A 22,916-nucleotide genomic window follows, 5' to 3' on the forward strand; every position below is an offset into this window, starting at 1 on the left:
TATTCTGCTCTTTCTTCACTCTTCTGACCTGTAAGTGTTCATCAGATCTGATGTAAGGGTTGTGTTTATTCTGCAGGTGTCAGTGGAGCGACTGTAGTGACTCAGAGTCCATTAATCACAGTCAGCTAAAACAACCAGCGAGTGGTTAAAAACAGATCAGTATACTTTGAAAAAAATCAACACTAAAGTGGAAAGGAATCCCTCAAGTGATTAATAGATAACATTTTCACTCACTCCAAGGACCGAGTAGGCAAATGAAGGCTCGGTTACATCCAGTCTGTAAAACCTCACAAAGGACTGTGAGGAAGACCAGCTAGCCACAGCACAGATTTCCTGAATAGAAATTCCCTAAAACAATGCCCAGGATGAAGCTATCCCTCTAGTTGTGTGTGCCTGTAACTCTCTTGGAGGGCTCCATATCTGCAATATTATAACATAACACGATCGGTGTAACCGTCACGCTCCTCTCATAAATCATCAAACGAGAGGATGCTGGCCTATAGGACCTGAGTCAAGTCCTATATGACATGCCGAGATAGTGACCAAATAAACCTTAACCATGGAAAAAACTCTGCCTTTGTCCAGGAGGTCTTGCAAGAAACATAGCACGTCCGAAATTGAACACAAATAAGGTACAATGTTTCTTTCTCCGCACCAGACTTCGAACACTCCCAATTTGAGACTGCACTTGGGAGAGAAGCTCTCTTACCCTCTGTAATGTCGGCTCTATTACGCTTAACGGGGGGGAATTCATGGACTAGAGCGTCCACAACCAATCGTGCATCGTCGCCCGCTAGAGATGCCCTGTGATGCCGCCCAGTTTTGAAATTCCCTCAAAACAGAGACTGTTTTCCCTCATTAAAAAAGGGAGATGCAGCGGTGAAATGCCTCGACATGCTTCTCTGACAGAAACGCTCTAAAAACCACTGAATTAAATCTGAGACCCAGCTAGATTATTTCCCGTGAAGGGGCCAGACAGCTCTTTGTCTGGTTTATCTTAAAACCTAGTCTCTCCAGAGGAGTCACCAGTGTATTTGTATCGACCAATGCTTGGTGTGGAGATGGTGTACACACGAGCAGGTCGTCTAGATAAGACAAGAGCCCCCTCTGCACATCTGGTAAAAATTCTCAGAGCTAGGGAGAGGCCAAAGGGGATTCTTGCATACCCCTATACTGTATTTTGATATGCAAAACTCAAATATTTCCTGTGCGCAGGAAAGATGTCTATTATTTTGACTAGACTCTAATATTTTGACACAATGTTTTGAGTGAAAGCATTTTGAATTTGTACTTTTGGATTTGTTTGTTGAGGGCTCGTATATCCAGAATGGGACGGAGACCTCCCCCTCTCTTGGGAATCACAAAATAACTGGTGTAAAAGCCCTGTTGCGTTTCTTCCATTGGAATTATTCTTATCACTCATTTTATCAGTAAGGAGCATATTTCTTCCTCAGAACCCGAGCTGACTCGCCCTGGGCCGCTGACATTACCAGGCCTCGCTGTAACAGTCACCACGGACAGAGCTTTTAAAATGATGGGGGTATCCAAAAAGCTATCTCTCTCCCACAACCGCCAAGCCCATGCTGCATCCGTAACTCTGCTTGGCTCCGGGAAATGTACTCTGGTTAAAATCTGCGATGACACATATCTCCTCCCAGAGAGCTGGGTTGGGAGATCTGAAGTCAAGTTGATGACCCATTTCCTCAAATAGCTTGGTTCGATAGGCTGTAAGGAGAGACGTCGCGTTCAAAGCGTGAACTGCCAGCGCAGAGGATTTGTAAATCTTCTGGAAAACAGAGGCTGCAAAGCGCTATGTTTTCCCTGGCAGTGAGGCTCCGGTTGAAATGATTCTCCACATACGCTTTCACAGGGGGAGGATCTGCCATCCCTAAATTCTCCATTCCCTGTATGTTCAGTCTCCAGAAGCCCTTGATGGGAACATGATGTGAAAAAGTCCGGTATAAATTGTCTCTCTGGTGGGAGACATGACAGAAGCCTTTTCCCATCGTAGAGGTCTCTATCAGCCCCTTTCCCTACTGGTTGGGATGGCCAATTGATGGACAGCTTAGTCGCGACCCTACAACAGACCTCCAGCAGATCTGTGTCCACCTCAGGGGTTGCCAGGTATAGATGATTTTTGGCGAGGTTCCCGCTTATAATGAGCATATTACAGGGCTAAAGATTGCATTATTGGTGTTTCTTTAACCCGTGGCAACAGTGTTAAAGTAGCCCAATAACGCCGGAAAACTGCAGATTTGGCAACAATGGTCGGAGGGAAAATAGCATCCTCGTCATCATCATCCTCATCTTTGAAGATGGTTGACAGTACCTCGTCATCCGCACTTGTAATACTGTAATAAAAATTCATTAAAAAAAGATTTACATTACAAGATATTACAATTTCATGACACTTTTTGTCCTTATAAACATCAGCAACTGCAGCATATTCTATATATATATATATATATATATATATATATATATATATATATATATATATTAAGGTTATAAGGTTAATAAGGTTATATTTAGCACCAAATGTGTTCTGCTATATTGTTACAAAAAGGCAAATAACCCTTATTTGGTTTTCCAGGGGGACATGCACCAGTCTGTCAAGCTTGTAGTGACTACAGTCCACCAGCAGGTGACAGCCTTACTTTATTTTTAATAAAAGACTTTAATAAAAGACCGGTACATAACGTTTCTTCACATTATCGCATTACTTTTTGTGCATTTACATTTTTTATTGACAACTTAAACAAGCTAATGTGTTATTACACGGTACATGCATAATAATGAGCTAACAGTTTAACATAAACAGTTACCAAAATGAGCCGTCCAACAAACAAACTTATTGGTAACTGGCCAATGACTGAGCTGTCATTAAACGTGAAGCCGTCACATTTCTTTCTGGTTTTCAAGTCATTTTTAATTACAATACATAATTATTATTTTTTTTATTCTAATAATGTATAAATACTAAATATGTGACCTGACAGTGTTGGTTTTAGTCATTATCTCTAGCAGAGTTAAGGTTGAGAGGACATAAGACTGAGGGAACACATAACACTGGATAAAACATATCTATACATAACATTATAATCATGTGTTCTGATCGTTTTTGGATAATTTCTTAATATGTTTAAATGTGAATATTAAGACCCTGGTGAATGTAGATAATAAAGGTAAACAACTAATTGTTTTATTTGTTCATTTGACTGTTTTTAAAAGTTACCTTGTCACCGTAGCAGATGCACAGCAGACATGCTGTTCTGAGATGAGAAAAAATAGAGCATTTGTTGTTTTTGTTTTAATAACTGATTGATTTAATGTATTTGATAGTTAAAATGACTACAGATTTAGCTTTTCATCACCACCATCAGATTTGTCAACTGAAGATTTGTGAACATTTTGAGTATTATATTTTAGATTTGTTGAGGAATTGTTGTTCACGTGAAACGTAATCTGTCTGCTAACATGACAATGTGTTTTGAAATGTTAAAAACATCTTGATTGCTGTTAAAGATGTAGTTGAAATTATATTACAATGTCCAAGGTACAAAGCACATTTTGATAAAAGAGAAAAGTTGTTGAGGTTGCATCAAAGCTTTGTACACATATAATTTGTCTGAGTTTTATTTTTTCAATTTTGCACCCTCTTTATCCTAATTCTCAAGAATCAGTGTAAAATATGTGACCTTAATTAACTAAACGTATAACAAAAACACCAAGAACTTTTACTCCAACATCTATATGTCAAAACAAATTCCCAGATTAATGTGCAAAAACATAAATAGAGAAATAAAAATGATTCTCTTTCAGTTAGCCACAATTCCCTTGATTTTAGTCCAATTCTCACGTCAATAACAGCTCTGCAGGCTCCTCAGCCATCTGTCACAGTTTCCTTTTGGCATCCTGTGTCAAAACACACTCACGTGGCATCATCAAAGTCCCGTCTTCCGAACATGTTGAACAGGATCAAAGCTCATGGGGCTATTTCTGGGATGTCACGCATCAGAGATCTCCTTAATGATCAGAAGAGAGAATATAGAGGCGCTCGTGTGCTGTCATTCCTCTTCGGAAGGTGTTTTTTCAGTTCACCAAATGGAGCTGTGACAAATAATGATTGTTTCCAAACATGTCTCCGTCTTCCATTGTTCCATTGTTCAGTCACCTAAACTCAAGCAGTTCAATCAAACCCTCTTTGCAGATCTCTCCGAGGCACAACTAGTAATTGTATTCAAGTTCTGTTCAAAACCAAGAGAACATCTGAAGCACTCCATGTAAAAGTGTCTGTTTCATAAAAGACGTGCGTGGAAAAAAGATGACTAGCACTTGACATAGTTTCCAACATTGAACATTTACTTCAAGATTTTAACTACATTTACTTTACAAATGATATTCACAGTGGCTGTTATCACCCTGCCCTGTTTATTATTAGAGATAAAAACAAAGGATATGCAGGCATGCATGTTTAAATCCAGATCTTTGAACATTGTTACGTGATCCTGCTGATGCATTCAATTAGCCTTTGAATTTCCGAGGCTATAGAAAGATAAAGATAGTGTGACACGAATCATTATTAAGGTTTGCATAGAATTGTATGTCAGAATATAGAGGGTGATTTCTGCTGCTCTAGCACATCATGATAAAAGGGCACTTCTTGCTCCTCTAAGGAGACAGCCTGTCAGTTTGTGGTCTCCTGCTGTAAGATCTATCTCACACAAACCCGAGAAGGAGCTAATTGAAACTCAGAATCGTCCGTTTGACGCCAAGACAGCCTGTTTTGTTCCTGATGCCAAAGAGCTGCACATTTAAAGGCATTGTTCAAAATAGAGAGGGAGGCAAGGCTACAGTCCAGACTGAGGATGGGGAGGTGAGACGCCATGAAATCGGTTTAGACTGAAGAGTCTTTAAACATTCACTTCAAATACAAAGAAACTGTAGTGACATCACAGTGACTGCTCCATAACACAGCGACGTGGCATTTTCCTGCAGACTGTGACAGTGAAGAATGAGGAATGTCACCCGATGAATCCAACCAAGTATGATAAAATAGAGGACATGGTCATGATGACCCACCTCAACGAGCCCTCGGTGCGGTTTAACCTCGAAGATTGTTAGGCGGCATGGATGATTTATGTAAGGAACGCCTCAGTTCTGAAAAATGGTCAGACTGGATCACTTAATATCATTTGTATAAATCATTGTTTGTCTCTGCAGACCCACTCTTCTGTGTTACTGTGAATCCTTACAAGTGGCTGCCGGTGTATAGCTCAGGTGGTGGTGGCTTACATGGGGCAAAAAGTGCATGGGGGCGCCACCTCACATCTTCACTGTGTCTGAAAATGCATGTCAGAATATGCTTACAGGTGGCTCTAATTCAGAACAACATTAGGGACACATTTTTAATCAAGGAAAAGCTCTATAAGCTGCTTTTTTTAAATGAAAGATAGTTTTACATTAAGTTGTCTGCACAACAAATTTAAATTGAATTGACGCTGTGATTAATTAAAAAGCCTCTGAATAGCCATTATGTTCATGTGCACAACAAGTGGTTACGGTGTTTAATTTGTAAGATTTGAATCTTTAATTTAAATGTTGCATAAGGAAAATGGAGCCAAACAGTTCTAACATTTTTAACATTGACGTTCGACAAAGACAACACTTTACTTCCTAATGCATTCTACATAAGAAATGCAAGAGATTCCCATTATTTCTCCCGTTTTGTTTGTAGTCTGTCTTGATTACGCAAGTCATGATCAACGGCCTTGTCTGTGCTATAACTCTACACTCTCAGTTGATAGATGATGAGATGTGAAGCTCCAGCTGTGTAACCGTGTAACTGTGTCACTTCCAGCGGAGAAGCCGGTGCAGGAAAGACTGTGAACACCAAACGTGTCATTCAGACTATCGCAGTGTCTGGAGACAAGAACAAAGACGCCGTGCAAAGAAAAATGCAGGTGAGGAAAAGATCATACTGTACGAGCAGCAGGTTTGATTTTTAAAATCAATCATTTTTTACTGAAATCTTTCCACACAGGGGACGCTGGAAGATCAAATCATTTCAAAACTGTGAGGAACGGCAACTCCTCACACTTCGTGAGTTCAGCCCTTGTGTTGTTTTACTTATAAGAAGCTAATTAGCATTTGTTTATCTTAATTTGCCAAAAAGTCTGACGGGGTAAATTCATTCAAATCCACTTTGGAACAACTGGAAAACTCTGCTCTGCTGATATTGAAACATGTAAGCATTTTTGAACATCAGCAAAATGATAACCACTTGCCATATGGTAACTATGATTTTGTCCTTCTTAGATTTGCTGGAGATGTCCAGGGTGACGTTTCAGATGGAGGATGAGAGATGGAGGATGATATCTTCTATCAGGTTACCAGAGGCCATGAGCCATGTAATGAGAAAACAGATTTTAAGGTAGATTTTCATTTCATGCTGACTTTAAAGAAGAGGCTACAACTGAAGCCATTGTTCACTTATATACTGTACAAATATGGCATGTGAAGATTCATAGCGGCAGGAATTCTTATCATAAAAATCACAATTAGATTTTTTTTTAAATTGTGCAGTCAGTCAGCCGTTGACATCCTGGGCTTCACCACTGAGGAGAAAGGCAGCATCTATAAAATGACAGGTGCAGTGATGCATTATGGCATTTAGACAGAAGCAGCGTGAAGAACATGCTGAACCTGGCGGCACTGAAGGTAATCTAACATATCTAGGCATCATTTTTTTTTTTTTTACTCTATGATCATTTTTGCATTCTTAATGTGCCAGACTAAAACATTTTAATGCTCATTTATCATTTAGCTGACTAAAACCATTAGTTCACCCATAAATGTAAAAGCTGTAATGATTTACTTACCCTGGTTTATTCCAAACCCTCTGTTACTTTTATTTTCTCCGTGGAACACAAAAGATGATATTTAACAGAATGTTCATGGTGCTCTTCAATGAAAATAAAAGTGGACAGATGTTGTCAAGCTGCAAAAATGACTTGAAAATATAATAAAAGTATCCCAGATATATGTTCAATACTCTTCTAGTATACAGCTTCAGAAACCACATGATTCTATAGCAACAGATCTTTTCTTTCGTATTGTGATGCACATCTGGGTGAAACAGCATTTGACATTAAACAAATAAAATTTTGATTCAATTATGTGGCCAGAATTTGATGAACTGTACAAAGAACACACAAAAAAATTCAATTACTGTACATGTAATGAGAAAACAGATTTAAGGTAGATTTCCATTTCATGCTGACTTTAAAGAAGCCATTGTTCACTTATACACTATACAAATATGGCATGTGCAGATTCATAGCGGCAGGCTGATGTCAATGATGCAAGACATAATAGTTTGCTATTCCCAGTTCTGTACCTACAAAATCCACCAAGCCTTTGATCTCTTTCATTAAAAAGGTGACACATTTCTCTGTGAAGTATGTAAGTATATTTCTGTTGCAGTGACTGATAAAGTCGCCAATGGGACTGGACTCTGCCGACTTGTTGAAAGCACTTTGTTATCCCAGAGTGAAAGTTGGGTCAGTAAGAGGCAAGATGTTCAACTGGTATGTGCTTCATATTCTAGCAACTCTATTAACCCCGCAGGTCATGGATTCAGTGTTGGCCTAAGCAAAGTCCGTCTCCGAGAAGATGTTCTCGTGGATGGTTGTCCGAATCAACCAGACGCTGGAAACCAAGCAGCCTCAAGCTTTCTTCATTGGAGTACTTGACATTGCAGGATTTGAAATCTTTGATGTGAGCCACACGTATTTGATAATTAATGTGTCTGGCTGTCGCAGCTGTGGGAAGCTCTGATTCTGAAAATTAAATAAGAAGGTTATTTGTTAACAGCTCAAGTGGATGGCAAAATGATTCATAGTTGGATTGTGCTGAATTATTTTAATAGACTTGAGCAGCTGTGCATCAACAGTTCTTCAACCATCACATGTTTGTGCTCGAACAAGAAGAGTACAAGAAGGCGGGAATAGACTGGGAGTTCATGGAAAATCTGTTGAGGTTGGCTTTTTTTTTTAACCAAAATGGTTAAATAAACATCAACAAAATGCAATTTAATTGTTTCAAATATAATATTTTGGATTAAAATTGTTAGTTTATTTGCTTTACAAGACTTACAGTGTAAAAGTTTACATTTTAAAAAATTTGTTCAATCAAAACACTTGTTGTAAACATGTATGATTAGGTTTTTTTTTTCCTGCTGAACACAAAAGAGGACATTTTGAACAATGTTGGTAACTAAACAGTTGACGATAGCCATTGACTTCCACAGTATTTTTTCCCATACTATGGAAACCAATGGCTTACGTCAACTTTGTTTTCTTTCATTTTTACATTTGCAAATCACTAGAAATCTGTTTCTTTGTGTTGCTGCATTCATGTTGAGAGAGGCCAGTGTAAAGTTCACCACTGGGTAAAAAAAAGAGAAGTATGCCTAATTATAATAATAATAATTTGAATGTGTACTTGTAGTTAAAATAGTAAAATTCAGTTTTAAAAGAGATGTGCATGTTATTTAAAAGAAAAGGAAAGCCAAGTGTACTTAAAGAGAGCGCACATTCATAACTGTTTTACTTAACACACTTGTAAAAAGTCTTGAAATTGAGTTTGTGATTTGGAAATCTGATTTTACGGAGCCCCGCACATGGCATGCAAGAAAAAATAAATAAATTGTGCGCACGATTTACTAATTAGTTCCCTCACTGTACTAAAACGTGTGCACGATTACTTTTGCGTTCCCTCGATTTGCTAAATGCGCACGTTTTAACAAATCGAGGGAACGAATTAGTAAATCGTGTGCACAATTTATAAATCGAGGGAACGCAATAGTAATTGTGCGCACGTTTTAGTACATTGAGGGAATTAATTAGTAAATCATGTGCACAATTTAGCACACTTTTTTTTCCTGCATGTCATGTGCGGGGCTCTGTATGATTTTAATGGTCCAAAAAAGATAATTTATATATAAAAGCACAGTGTTTTATCTTCTCAAGATTCCATTAGGTCGAAACATTGCACTTCTTGAAAGTAGTGCATGCTTTCAGTAGACTTTTCACTTCTTCATTAATTTAGAAATATCATGTACCAAATATGATTTCGCCAGTGTACAATTATGAATGGTTTTGTCTGCCAGACAATGAGAATATTTTCCATCTTTGAAGAGGAGTGTATGTTCCCAAAGGCAGCTGACGCCTCCTTCCAGAACAAGCTGCATGACCAGCATCTGGGCGAGAACAATGCTTTCCAAAAGCCCAAGCCAACCAAAGGCAAGGCTGATTCTCACTTCCACTTAGTGCTCTATGCTGGCACCATCGACTAAAACATCTCCGGCTGGCTGGACAAAAACAAGAACCCATTAAATGAGTCTGTTGTTCAGTTGTACCAGAAGTCATCAGTCAAGCTGCTGGCTCACCTGTATGCTTCCTATGCCTCTGCTGAAGCAGATAAATCATTCTGAAACATTAGAAGTAAAACTTAAATGATTTAACCATTAATCTATCACTTTTTGTTCAGAAGAGGCCAATAACGGTGGAGCAGGAGACAAAAAAGCAGCCAAGAAGAAAGGAGGCTCTTTCCGTACGGTCTCAGCTGTTTTCAGAGTATGAGCACCGAGAGGTTTATTCTTCATTTTTGCTTGTAAGTGTTTGAAATGACATGGATTGTTAAAATTTTTCACAGGAAAACCTGGGCTAGCTAATGACCAACTTGGGAAGCACACATCCTCACTTTGTACGCTGCCTGATCCCCAGTGAGGTGAAAACACCAGGTACATAAATGAGATTGAGTTCAGCGTGGTATTTGACTGAAATGTTGAAAAATAATATTATATGACATGATTTGTTAGTCACCGTCAGGGATAATGACCAACCATCTGGTTATCCACCAGTTACACTCTAATGGCGTACTGGAAGGCATCTGTAGAAAAGGTTTTCCAAGTAAGATCCTTTATGCTGACTTCAAGCAGAGGTAATTTAATGAGAATAATCAGCACATTTTATTTAATATTATTACCACATGGCTCTGTGGAATATATTCTGTAGTCAAATATACATTTGCATAATGACTATTAACTAAACATTGTCACAGCCTACTGATTTTCCATATAGCTCTCTCATACCACACAACTCCATAATCTCTTTCTTCTCTCATAATACGAATTTCAAATTCAGATCAATATTTAATGTCCATTTATTTGGTATTTAATGTTGCAATAAATCGGAAGGTTCAACACTCATGCATTGTCCAATAATGACCAGCTTACTGTGCACTTTCCCATATGTATCTAAAGATGTATGACATCTATAATCTCATGGTCACGGGTACAGAATCCTTAATGCCAGTGCGATCCCTGAAGGACAGTTCATCGATGGAAAGAAGTCTTCTGAGAAGCTCTTGAGATCAGTTGATATTGATCACACACAGTATAAGTTTGGCCACACAAAGGTGTTAGTGATTATTCTTCTTAACTCCTTTTCTATGATGTGTCTAATATTTTACCTTTTTAATAAACATGCATTTGTTGGAGCATGGCCTAATGATTACTAAACATTGAGCTGTGGGTGTCACAAGTTAATAATTATTTCCTATCCTTTTTCTTGATATCGATTTGGGAAAAAGTCACAAAAAGCCAATCTAATGCAAAACTATTGCCAATTTAAAGACTCTCTCATTTGACTGCACTCATAGGGCAGAGAGAATCTCATAGATGCTGAGGAGAGGTGTGAAGGGCTGATAAAAAGCAATCTCCAGCTATAGAGGCCGAGCTAAAAGAGCCGGCTGAAAGAGTGGATGATGAAGGAGAAATCAATTCAGAGCTGACGGCAAAGAAAAGGAAACTAGAGGATGAATGCTCTGAGCAAGACATTGATGATCTGGGGGAAGGAAAAGCATGCAACTGAGAATAAGGTTTGAATATCCCAATGTATACATACATGCACAACTTAAACAATGGTTTTTCACAGGTTAAAAACCTTACAGAGGAAATATATAGCCAAGATGCAAATCTTGCAATGCTAATGAAAGAAAAGAAAGCCTTCTGAGAAGCACACCAGCAAGTTACTGATGATCTCCAGGCTGAGTAGGACAAAGTCAATACTCTGACCAAAGCCAAGACCAAGCTTGAACAACAAGTGGATGACGTGAGTATGGAAACCACAAAAATGCTAAATATATGAAGCTCATTTGAGAGTTATATTCTAATACTCTTCAAAATGGGTTTGAGGGTTCTCTTGAGCAAGAGAAGACCACACAAATGGACATTGAGAGGGCCAAGAGGAAGCTGGAAGGGGATGTGAAAATATCACTAGAGAATGACGAGCAACAACTGGAAGAGAAAAAGTATTTTTTCTGATAAGCATTGAAAAATATGTACTATTAACAAAAGTGTATTTACCATTTCTAAATTCCTTCTTCCAGGAAAGACTTTGAGATCATCCAATTGTTAAGCAAAATAGAGGATGAGAAATCAATGGGTTCCCAGCTTCATAAGCAAATAAAAGAGCTCCATGTAAGCTGTTGCTCTGTTTGTTCTTCAAGAAGTGCCCGCTGATGAACAAGAAACGAGAGATTGAAATTCAGGATCTTGAAGAGGCTGCAACCCTATGCGAGAAACATACCGACAGCATGGCAGAGCTTGGAGAACAACTCGACAATCTCTAGAGAATCCAGTAGAAACTGGAGAAAGTGAAGAGCGAATGCGAAATAGAGATTGACGATCTAGCGGGCAACTTGATGGTTATAGCAAAAGCCAAGGTTTTCAGAAACCGCTCTGCCGATCCTGACACCTAACAGGGAAATGGCATTGTCTAAAACAGTCTATCTGTAAATCACAGGTTAAACTGGAGAAAATGTGCCATATTCTTGAAGACAAACTATCTATAGTGAATGGCAAGAATGAGGAGAACATGCGTCAAATTAAGGACCTCAGCTCCCAGAAAGCCCATCTTCCAAGTGAAAATGGTAGGCAGTGATTTCACTGATACCAGTGAATTTTATGTGACATTTGTTGCAGTGTCTGACTTTGTTTTTTCAACAGGCGAGTATTTTAGACAAATTGAGGAGAAGGATAGTCTGATTTCACAGTTGGTTGGGCCAGACAGGGCTTTACTCAACAAATCGATTAATTGAAGAGACAGCTTCAGGAGGAGTCAAAGGTAATGAAATGCTCAAGATAATATGGCATCAGAGCTAGCAAAGCAACATGTGCTTTTGAACTCTGATAATCTGTCCTTGTTGGCTTAGAAGTATAAAGTCTTGTTCCATGAATAACTAAGGCACCATGAACTAATAAATGAATGAATGAATGAATGAAGGATGGATTTATATAGTGCTTTATTGTGTACCAGTGGAGGGAATTTGGTTATGGGTAATATGGGTGCTATGGGAATACTGTACCATACTTGGGTTAAACACATGTTGTTCATGTTGGCACTTGTCTGAAAAATGACAAACTAAATTACATGTATACATTCATATTTGTAACAAACACTTTTTTACATATTTGATTTAAAATATTATTGTATTATACTTGTTCTTGCTATGTGACTGTTCGTAGTCTGTTCCCCTTGGAGGACAATAACGTTAAAGAAAGACAATTCATGCATTTTCAACTGATTTTCAATAGTTTACAAGTCTGTTCAAAACCACATTAAACCTACTTGAGTACAAAGAGTATGTTCCTAACAATTTGGCAGTATGGTTTAAACTAGATTGGAAAAAACTAAATCCTTTTTTTTTTTTTATTGTGCACATTATACCTCATTGTCCCATTAATCTTTGCAGGAAAACGCTTGCTCAGCACCTCCAAGAAGGAGAGGAGTAAATAAAAACAGCAAATGCAAAGTGTGCATCACTGGAGAAAGCCAGAGTGAGATGGAGGACCTTATGATAGATTTGGAAAAGACAAATAGCTCAGCAGTGAATTTAGACAAGAATCAGAGGGATTTTAATAAGGTAAATAAAACAGGTTTCATGGGATCATTAATTAATATTGTTTACCTGAAAATCTTTACCTGTTACTTACCTGCAACAGACCAACACAATTGAATTTTCCCACCTTCTGAAATCAAATGAGATTCTTGGGAAATTCACATACACAAAGGAAATCTCAGATCATAGTGACCTGATAGGTAAGACTGGAAAAAGCATCCATGAACTGGAGAAGGCCAGTAAGCAAATGGAGACAGAGAAATATGAGATACAGTGTGCACTAGAGGAGACAGAGCTAAATATATATCTAATAAGTTTGTAGACTACATACAGGTGAGGTTAATGCTGCAAAAATGAATTTATGATATGTTTAAGGCATCCCTGGAACATGAGGAAACTAAGATCATTACGGGAAGTCATGGCCTAGTGGTTAGAGAGTATGTTCGAGTCACGGGCCGACAATACCATGACTGAGGTGCCCTTGAGCAAGGCACCAAACCCCCAACTGCTTCCCAGGCGCCGCAGCATGAATGGCTGCCCACTGCTCTGGGTGTGTGCTCACAGTGTGTGTGTGTGTTCACTGCTGTGTGTGTGCAGTTTGGATGGGTTAAAAGCAGAGCATGAATTCTGAGTATGGGTCACCATACTTGGCTGAATGTCACGTCATCATCCATGTACAACTAGAGCTCCACCATCTTAAAGGGTTAGTTCACCCAAAAAATTAAATTTGCCCATAAATTGCTCTCTCTCAAGTCATCCTGGTTATATATGACTTTCGTCTTTTAAAAACTGTCTTTGATCTTTCAAGATATATAATGGCACTCAGTGGGTGTTGCAGTGCTTCAGTCCATCCATAAAAAAAGTGTCTCACATGGCTTCGGGGGATGAACAAAATCCTCCTGTAGCTAATCTTTTTTTTTTTTTTTTTGTAAGAAAAATAACCATATTTAAATCTTAATAATCACTTGAATCTAGCTTGCACTCACTGTTGTACATGGAATCAGTTCTGAGCAGATGACGTATGAGGTCAGCTTTGTGCATGCACCGCTTAGAAGTGACGATTGCAGAAGCACAGGGGAGAGATCAAAACAAAGCAATGGTCACTAATTAGAAGTACAAAACAAGGAATTGTAAAGAAGAATGCCGGAAGATTTTGATGTGATCCTAGAGGAGACTTTACTAAAGTAAGGAACCTTTGCTTACTCTGCTCCTGTTAACAAACATTGGTATTCACGAGACTCACCTCCGACCTCATACATCATCCATCCGGAGCTGCTTCTGTGTACAACTGTGGGCTCAAGCTACATTACAGTGATTATCACGTTTTGAACATGGATATTTTTCTTACAAAATTGCATTGAGTCGCTACACGACTTTGTTCAAAACCTTCAAGGACAACTTAAGATGACTTGACATCATTTGATAGTGACTGTCGTTTGGGCCATGGCTTAGAAGTTAGTGGATGAAGTTTTGAGATGAAGTTCATGTAGATTGTCCTGGTACCATAACTGATGTAAGTAGTCATCTACTTATTCTAACTGCTATACTTCTAATATATGGATAGATCTAATAGATGAAGAGGTGCTTTTATTTTTCAACTACAATTGTTCACCCATAGAATCAGACACAGCTTTATATACTTTATATACTTTATTTAAAGCTTAGCCCTGAAGGGTGGGAAGAAACAACTCCTGACACTGGAATCCAGGGTTCGTAGGTGTTTTGTTAAAACAAACACATGGATCATATAAATGTTTTCTGTACTACATTGTTACTTATTGTCCAGGATGAGCTGGATGCTGAACAAAAGCATAGAGCTGATGCTATCAAAGGCGCTACCAGGTATGCAGTAGACATCTGAACTGCTAGTTGCTCAGTAGATAAATAAGTGACAATATTGTTTTTATGTAGTCTGAGGAGGACAAGAAGACAGTTAATCTTGAGTACCTATAGAGTAGTACTGCATCCTTCATAACTCCAAAAAGTCTTTAGTTTTATTATATTCATAAGAGAAAGATAGTCTGTACAGATTCCCGGAAAAACACGACCGGCTGGAGGCGTGACGTGTGGGCGGAGCTAAAGAATCACGAGCGCCAGTAGGCTTTTGAGTTGAGAGCGTTTGGAAGCTGTGACATTACCGTGAGGACAAAAACATCATCCAAAACAAACCATGGCTAAAAGTCAGATTCAGCCGTTTATTTATGATCCAGAATCAGATCCAGAGGCTGAAACTGAACGAGAGCAGCAGCAGCAACGACTACAGCAGGACGGCTCTATGTGGTATGTACTGAAACTGTATATATTTGCTTAGAGGTTTTGGAAAATGACTAATGGGCCTTTCACACAGGACGCGGTATGCGCGGCGCTTACCGCTGGGTTCAGCGTTGCCATTCAGATACAAAGCGAATTTGCGCTGCCCTGCGATATGGCGTAGGCGGAGTTTTAAAAAACTTTTAGCAGGGGAGCTTTTTCAAAGTCTGTTTTTGTTCCTCCTTTCGGTCAGCAGCAAACATGTATCTGTCCTGTTGTAAGAAGCGAGCGATAGCGCTAGTCCTGCTGATGAGAATTAAGAGAGAGGCAAGGAAGAAGAGGCTGTGGGTACGACCTCAAACTTGTATCGTACAGCTCAGGAAATTCTTACACACACAGTACTAGCCGTTCATCCATTTTGTTTCCGTGCTTGTTTGGATCCGGGATCCCCCGTTTCTATTGGTCGTGCTGGTAATCGTCACAGAGCGCAGCGGCAAAAGTTGAACTATTTTGAACTTTGACCGCGGTGCGCGCGCAAGCACGCAAATGATGCGCACCGCTGCGCTTGCGCTTTTGTCGACGCAGCAACAAAACTTCCTTGCGTGGCGCAAGCCATTGAGATGAATGGGTTTTATAGCGCAGCGCATACAGAAAGGCCCATAAGTTCCACTTTATGTCGTCTTTTTTAAGCTGTAACGTTACATGTGGAAAGTGCAGTTTGATGACAACATCGCATGTTGTTTACTTGATGTTCTTACGCGCCGATAGCTAAGTTAACAACACAGAGATATTTGAAGCCGTTTTACTCACCGCCTGCGGTTCCAACACACGATCATGACCCTTTTTCGTTGGGACTGCATTATCCTTAAGAAATAAACGATGTGCAATCCGAAATGCAGGGAACAAACAAAAACACTTGCACAACTCCGTTGATGCTCTGTAAAAATAAACTCCATCCACTGGTCCCTTAATGCTGTTTTTTTTTGGTAATCTGTGCAGGGTTGTCTTGCCCTGGCAACCAAAAACACACTTCTTTTGTGACAATTCGGTCTCTCGCTCTGATCAGTGAATCAATGTCTGTGCTCAGCCTCTCAGTGCTCTGCTATATGGGAGCGCGCGCTCTTCCGGCAGAAGTGCCTTAAGACCCATATAAGGAAATTCCGCTCCATCTAACGTCACACAGACCCATACTTCAAACGTACAACTTAATTTTTGAAACTTTGTCCATGTTTAGCATGGGAATCCAACTCTTTAACAGTGTAAAAAACTCAGTATGCATGAAATAGCATTTCACCCCCCCTTTAACATACTTCAGGATCTAGTAAATAATCTTCAGATAAACATCAAGCCTACAGGAGACAAGCAGGGGTAAATCAAAATACACCCATCTGACTTTATAAACGCTCAAATCTGTAAAACTCAGTGAGTAGATGCATGTAATATGTGCTTTAATAGGAGGAACAAGCCAATGTCTGTCTAACGCAGTGGAGGAAGGCCCAGCATGAGCTTGAACAGGCCGAGGAGAGAGCAGACATGGCTGAGTCTCAGGTCAACAAGATGAGGAACCGGGATCTAGGAGTAAAGGTCTGTTTGGATCTCTTGAGCTGTTTGGTGAGTCCCCACCAGTTGCTTTTCATGATATGCACTGCACTGTGGGATGGAAAGCTGTGGGAGATTAAGAAGAATAAAATATTTTTCCTATTTGTAAACAGGGGCAAGAAAACCGAATGGAGTAAAGGATTCATAGTCCACGTGTCTTCACTTAAAAGTAGTAATGAAAGCAGCATGTCTGGAAAAGTTCTAGTAGTGACATATTTTCTAAGTATACAGGCTAAACCATTTAATGCTAACATTGCAGGAGGTGAAAGCAGAAACAGTTTGATATGTCATGTGACTATTGATGTTAACGTCATATAGGATTGTATTTTAAATAAAAATTCTAATCAAAGTAGAGCTGTGTGAAATAGAGTCATGTGTAGAGATCCTATAGTCTCTTCTCACTCACTCTTGAAAGGCAAACTGACAGCAATTTAGAAGGTTTTTTTTTCTCCATAAGCATGTCTAGAAATAATTTAAAATCTAAAAAATATATAAGACTTAATAAAAACTTTAATTAAACTGCTTATTCCACTGATGCACTGCAAATCACAGTCAGGTAATTGTAATTGAACCGATCTGAAATATTTGTAGTATAGATCTATTGACTATTTAAGTGTCAGATACCATATGTTTATCGCAAAACTATCGGTCATATTTATGAAGGTGGTTTGTCTGAAAATGGAGTGATATTGACGATATTGTGGTTTGTGGGAGTGGGCGTTCACTTCTGAGTTCTTTTGGCACTTTTCCTGTTTCCATAGCAACAGCGACCTCTCTGATTGGCAGGTCTCTTAGGATTGTGGGCAGTGTAGTTTTTCACAGAAACTTTTTCTTTTCCAAAGCACACTTACTGTATGTGTGTAACTTGCTTAGCAAAGGCATTCATCGATCATCTCTAAAGAGAAAATAAATGGGGTTTTACTTCCGTTTTGCTCTTGGACAGCAGGGCTGATAAATACTAAAATAACTAGATTTGGTCATGATTTAATCAAGTTCAAAGTGTATGTTTTATTCAACTTGTTAGTATATTAGAAAACAAAATAACACAATCTAATGCTTTTGCTCAGTCATTTCAGCCCACTTTAAATATTTTATATTTTCAAGTTATTTTATATTTTAAACTGACAGTGACAAACTTGTCTCCAGAACACTGTTTGCATGATGTTTCTAATTTGATCAATGTGATTATTTAAAATGCATTACATATTTAAAATCCATACTTACTGTACACAATGACTTACACATTATTCAAGCAACTGAAACACATGACAAACAATCATAATTGTCATCAGTTATCACCACGTCTCATTTCCTTGCCCTGTTTTTTTTTTTTTGTAACAATTCAATTAATAATTAAAAGCAGTAATAAAATGAAAATCAGAACCACATTTACAGTGTTTTAATGGTTACTTTGCAGAGTGTCATCAGACATAAACAAATTTGCACGATCCTTCGCAAACATACAAAGAAAGTATTCATTATTATGCAACCCAGATTTTTTTGCAGTTCTTGCACATATCAAACAGATTACACAGAGGTAAAAATGCTGAGCAGACACATTTTATATTTTCACAGAGAGGAAAACATAGTATTTTTCAGTCAGCCACTTTGGATCTGGACCTCTATAGGGACTATGCTTGAGACTTGGGGAAATGGCTATATTTATTATGACATTTGATGGTTCTGCCAAACATATTTTATTCAGGCTTTTTACAAAAAAAAGAAAAGAACATTTGTCATTTGTCATTGTTAACATCTGCTGATGTGTTTCTTGTAGCCCTTTTCTCTATGGGATACCTTAGAAATGAAATTAAATAATTATTATTAATTAACTAATATAATATATAAAAATTAAAAAAATTAAAAAGAAAATAAATGAATATATATATATATATATATATATTACTGTTCATTAGTGAAATAATGTGTTATTTTGATTAACTCTTTTACCAAAAATGTAGGAAAAAATACTGCACATAAAACCTCAAGAATGTTGAATTGTAGCTTACCATTAAAACAGTTTAAGTTGATGTTATCTTTATATATCCCAAATGTTGCCTTTGTATGCGTCCCAACTTTTTGAAGTGTGATCTATATCAGTAAAGTGAAGCAATTTGTCTGCAGCTTTCTTCTTGTGTATCTTGTCTGATAGGACTATTAATTTAAGACGTCATATGGGTTAGATAAGGTGAAACATACTTCTGTTTGTATCTGCATGAAATGAGAACAGCACATTTATAGACTGCTGCTTCTCAGATTAGACACCAACTTTTTCTGGTTTTCTTATGAATCAAGGATAATGAATTATTCATGATATTTTGCAAATGCATAAGTATTCATGAATGAATGGGAAGAAGATCCCAGGTATATCAGAGGGTAAAGAGAAAAGCAGGGTCTAGATAGTCTTAGAGAGTCAGCATTTTCAAGGCAAGTTTATTTATAGAGCACACTTCAATGGTAATTCAAAGTGCTTTAAAAGGAAGTAAAATAATCATGAAAACATAATCACAACAATAAAACAAGACAAAAAATAACATCCAGAAATCCTTAACGACACAATAATTGACTAATTATTGTAGAAATTAGTGGAGAAAATAGACTCTGTGGTCATGAATTCCAGTTGTCCAAAAGTAATAATGAACATAATAAATGTAACATTGAACAAAAAGCAAAATATAGAGTTCTTTTCAAAGTTGGCTTGCTAAAACTCAATGTCTTTCAAAAACCCATGCCACAAACATTCAGATTTATGTAGAACAGCACAGATGGTCTGCTAGCTGTCCGTTGGGCATTGTATGAGGTAGAAACTTAGGAAAGATAAGCTTGGAAACTTCCACTTTATATATCTTCCCATATCTACTTGAACAACTTTAGTCAGCTGAAACAGAAGCAAATATAAGTTCATGTGCAGTTGTGTTTGAAAAGCAATATATCACACCCAGAATGATTCAAATTCCATTAAATATTCTAGAGCTTCATAATGTATCACTCATATTAATAATCAAGACTGCATCTAGCCAGAGAACGTGGTGAATTACACCCACGTGGAATCATTTACCGCCACACATACAGCACAGCCAGCAGTTCCCAGCTCCACAACACGTTCACTTAAAGACTCCTCACTTTTCTCCAGAGTCCAGATAATATGTAAATGTTCAATATTATGAGAACAAGCTATCGGTGTGAAGAAAAAGATCAAATGAATAAAATATTGTTTTCAAAATGAGAGATAACTGCATTTGTATTATCACCTTCATCTTCACATTCATGATCCCTGTCAACTTGTAGATGCTGACTGTATATTATTATTATTATTATTATTATTTATTTTTTTTGATAAATGTCTGATTAAATACATGTATAAAATAATTTTAAATAAAAATACATACGTGAACAAGATTATATGCATTACCATGTTAGTTAATTCTAGTTGGGTCAGCAGTGTCAACTCAACCAGAGCTCCCTGGCTCAAATTTATGAATATATATTTTAATATTTTCATCTGAAGAAAGATAAGCATGCACAGTGATGAAAGCCAAAATATTAAAAGTCAGGGATATTTACCGAGTAACCCACTATTTTGTAGAGTGGGGTCAAAATGTTGTTTTACATTTGGAGCCAAATTAGAGGGGTGTAAAAAGAGTTTTGGAAAGCTTGCAGCATCATTTTATTTTTACACAGCTGGTGAATCTGCTGGTAAAATCTTTTAACTTTAGCTATCTCTGTTTCATTATATTCCAACAGTTACGGGATAGGGTTAGTACAGTACTAGCCCTGAAATGGCAAAAATAGCTTCTTGTTTTTCTCAAATTTGCATGCTTGTGACTCACGTTCTTAACTTTTCTGTTGGTATCTTCATTTCAAAGTGCCTGATTAAACAAAAAATGTAATGTACTGAACAATAGTAACCAATCAGCTTTTCGTTGACTCACTTGACACGCACACAATTGTAGCAAATTACCCAAGTGCAGAAGGCTGCCCACACAAAGAACTCTAAAGGGGTGACTGACAGAGGATTGTTTGCTGTGTCTCCTTTTTGACACCGCTGTTTTACCCTCGCTGCACTGAAATGGAGCCCACAAGTACACAACAGTGCTTTCCAGCATCATCATCTTATCATGTCTAATTTAGTCACCTGGCATTAATCAGTGGGGCTGTTCTCACTTTTAATTATGATTGTGTTAATTAAAACTGTGGCCACGTTTTCTTCAGAGTACAATGTCACGGTAAGGTGATTCTGCAGCAGGGGCAGCTTTGACTAAGCTTTGTGGGGAGAAACGATACAGGAAGTCTATTGTTTCAGGCTAATTAATCGCATGACTTCTCAATACAGCCGTGTAGTCTCAGACTTGCCGCAACCATTTGTCAGTGCCAAGATTTACAGGATGTTGTTGCATCCACAGTAACACATTCAATATATTGTGACTGATAGAGAAGCTAACTGTTGCCATGTGAAGAACCAAAAATAAAGCAAAAACCAACAAATAAATGAATGCACATTCTTGACACATATATACATTAAAAAAAGACATGAAATATAAAATGCAAATATGTTCAACCATCTAATGGTGTTCACTGCAGTCGACAAAATAAGACATTTTAGCCATTGAGGTGTTACGTTCAATCCATCACAGACTGTCTGTGGCTTCACATAATAATTATGTATCACGTATCTCTTTATATGTCGTTACACCAAATTCCCATATTTTTTTTTAAGAGTATGTCATGAGTTTGAAGAACTTTTTACCATCATACACCTCATATAAGGAACTGAAAATGGTTGTTTCACCAGTTAAATTCACGAACATATAGAGAGGTTAATATAATTGATTAAATCATTCATAAGGGTCACTTAAATGTCAAACAAAAATGAATGTATGTGCTCAAGGATGAGCAGTATTTCAGATGTATTTTTTTCCACACACAATATTTTGTATTTTCCTTTTAAATAATTTTTTTATGCCCATCTAGTAGTTTTGCTCCTCCACTGATATCAACTGCCTGATGAAATTAATGTTCTGCATTTCTCTCTAGAGAGCACAATATACAGAGCAATTCTTTTGGAGCCAAATGGATTATTTAAAGCTGCAGTCCGTAAATTATGCCTCTTTGTCACCATCTCTGTTTGAAAGCCTGCAATTGTAGATGTTTGCAGAATAATATTACTTGCTTGGATTGTGCAGTGGTATTGTGCCCAATTCTGACCCCTGCCAGATTATTACACCCCCTCCCTGGTACCGGTCCAGAGTCATGGCACAAGATGACAGCCACAGTTGACCCTCCAGAGTCGAGTCAGGTTCCCGTTGATCCTCCAGAGTCGAGTCAGGTTCCCGTTGATCCTCCAGAGTCGAGTCAGGTTCCCATTGATCCTCCAGAGTCGAGTCAGGTTCCCATTGATCCTCCAGAGTCGAGTCAGGTTCCCGTTGATCCTCCAGAGTCGAGTCAGGTTCCAGTTGATCCTCCAGAGTCGAGTCAGGTTCCCATTGATCCTCCAGAGTCGGGTCAGGTCACCGTTGACACTCGGGTCAGACACTCGGGTCAGAGTAGGGTCAGGTCACCGTTGACACTCCAGAGTCGGGTCAGGTCACCGTTGACACTCCAGAGTAGGGTCAGGTCACCGTTGACACTCCAGAGTCGGGTCAGGTCACCGTTGACACTCCAGAGTAGGGTCAGGTCACCGTTGACACTCCAGAGACGGGTCAGGTCACCGTTGACAATCCAGAGTCGGGTCAGGTCACCGTTGACACTCCAGAGTCGGGTCAGGTCACCATTGACACTCATGAGTTAAGCACTACCACAGTGTTCTTCATGGGCAAAGGCAAGTCACCATTGATCTTCCTGAATCCAGTCTAAACACCACTGATCCACCAGAATCTCTCCTCGCCTCTGCAGAACTTCCAGAGCCTCGCCACGTCTCAGCCGAACTCTCTGAGCGCTCGACTGATCCTGTCGTGGCCACGGAGGCCACCCTTAACCTGTTCATGTTCTCTGTTTCAGACTTGCCTATCCAGACTTGCTCTCCTGTGTCATCGATCCCACTGTGGTGGTTTTCTGCGCCGCCCTGGTGGGCCCCTGTCTCGACCAGGATGTGGTGGTCTTCT

At 38.6% G+C, this 22,916-nt stretch overlaps 1 pseudogene; it reads left to right on the forward strand.

Moving 5' to 3' along the window:
* Positions 1-2,264: 2,264 nt before the first annotated feature.
* LOC113046548 (myosin-1-like) lies at positions 2,265-16,952 on the forward strand (annotated as a pseudogene).
* Positions 16,953-22,916: the final 5,964 nt, after the last annotated feature.

The sequence above is a fragment of the Carassius auratus genome, chromosome 28, assembly GCF_003368295.1.
Source record: "Carassius auratus strain Wakin chromosome 28, ASM336829v1, whole genome shotgun sequence".
NCBI classification, from domain to species: domain Eukaryota; kingdom Metazoa; phylum Chordata; class Actinopteri; order Cypriniformes; family Cyprinidae; genus Carassius; species Carassius auratus.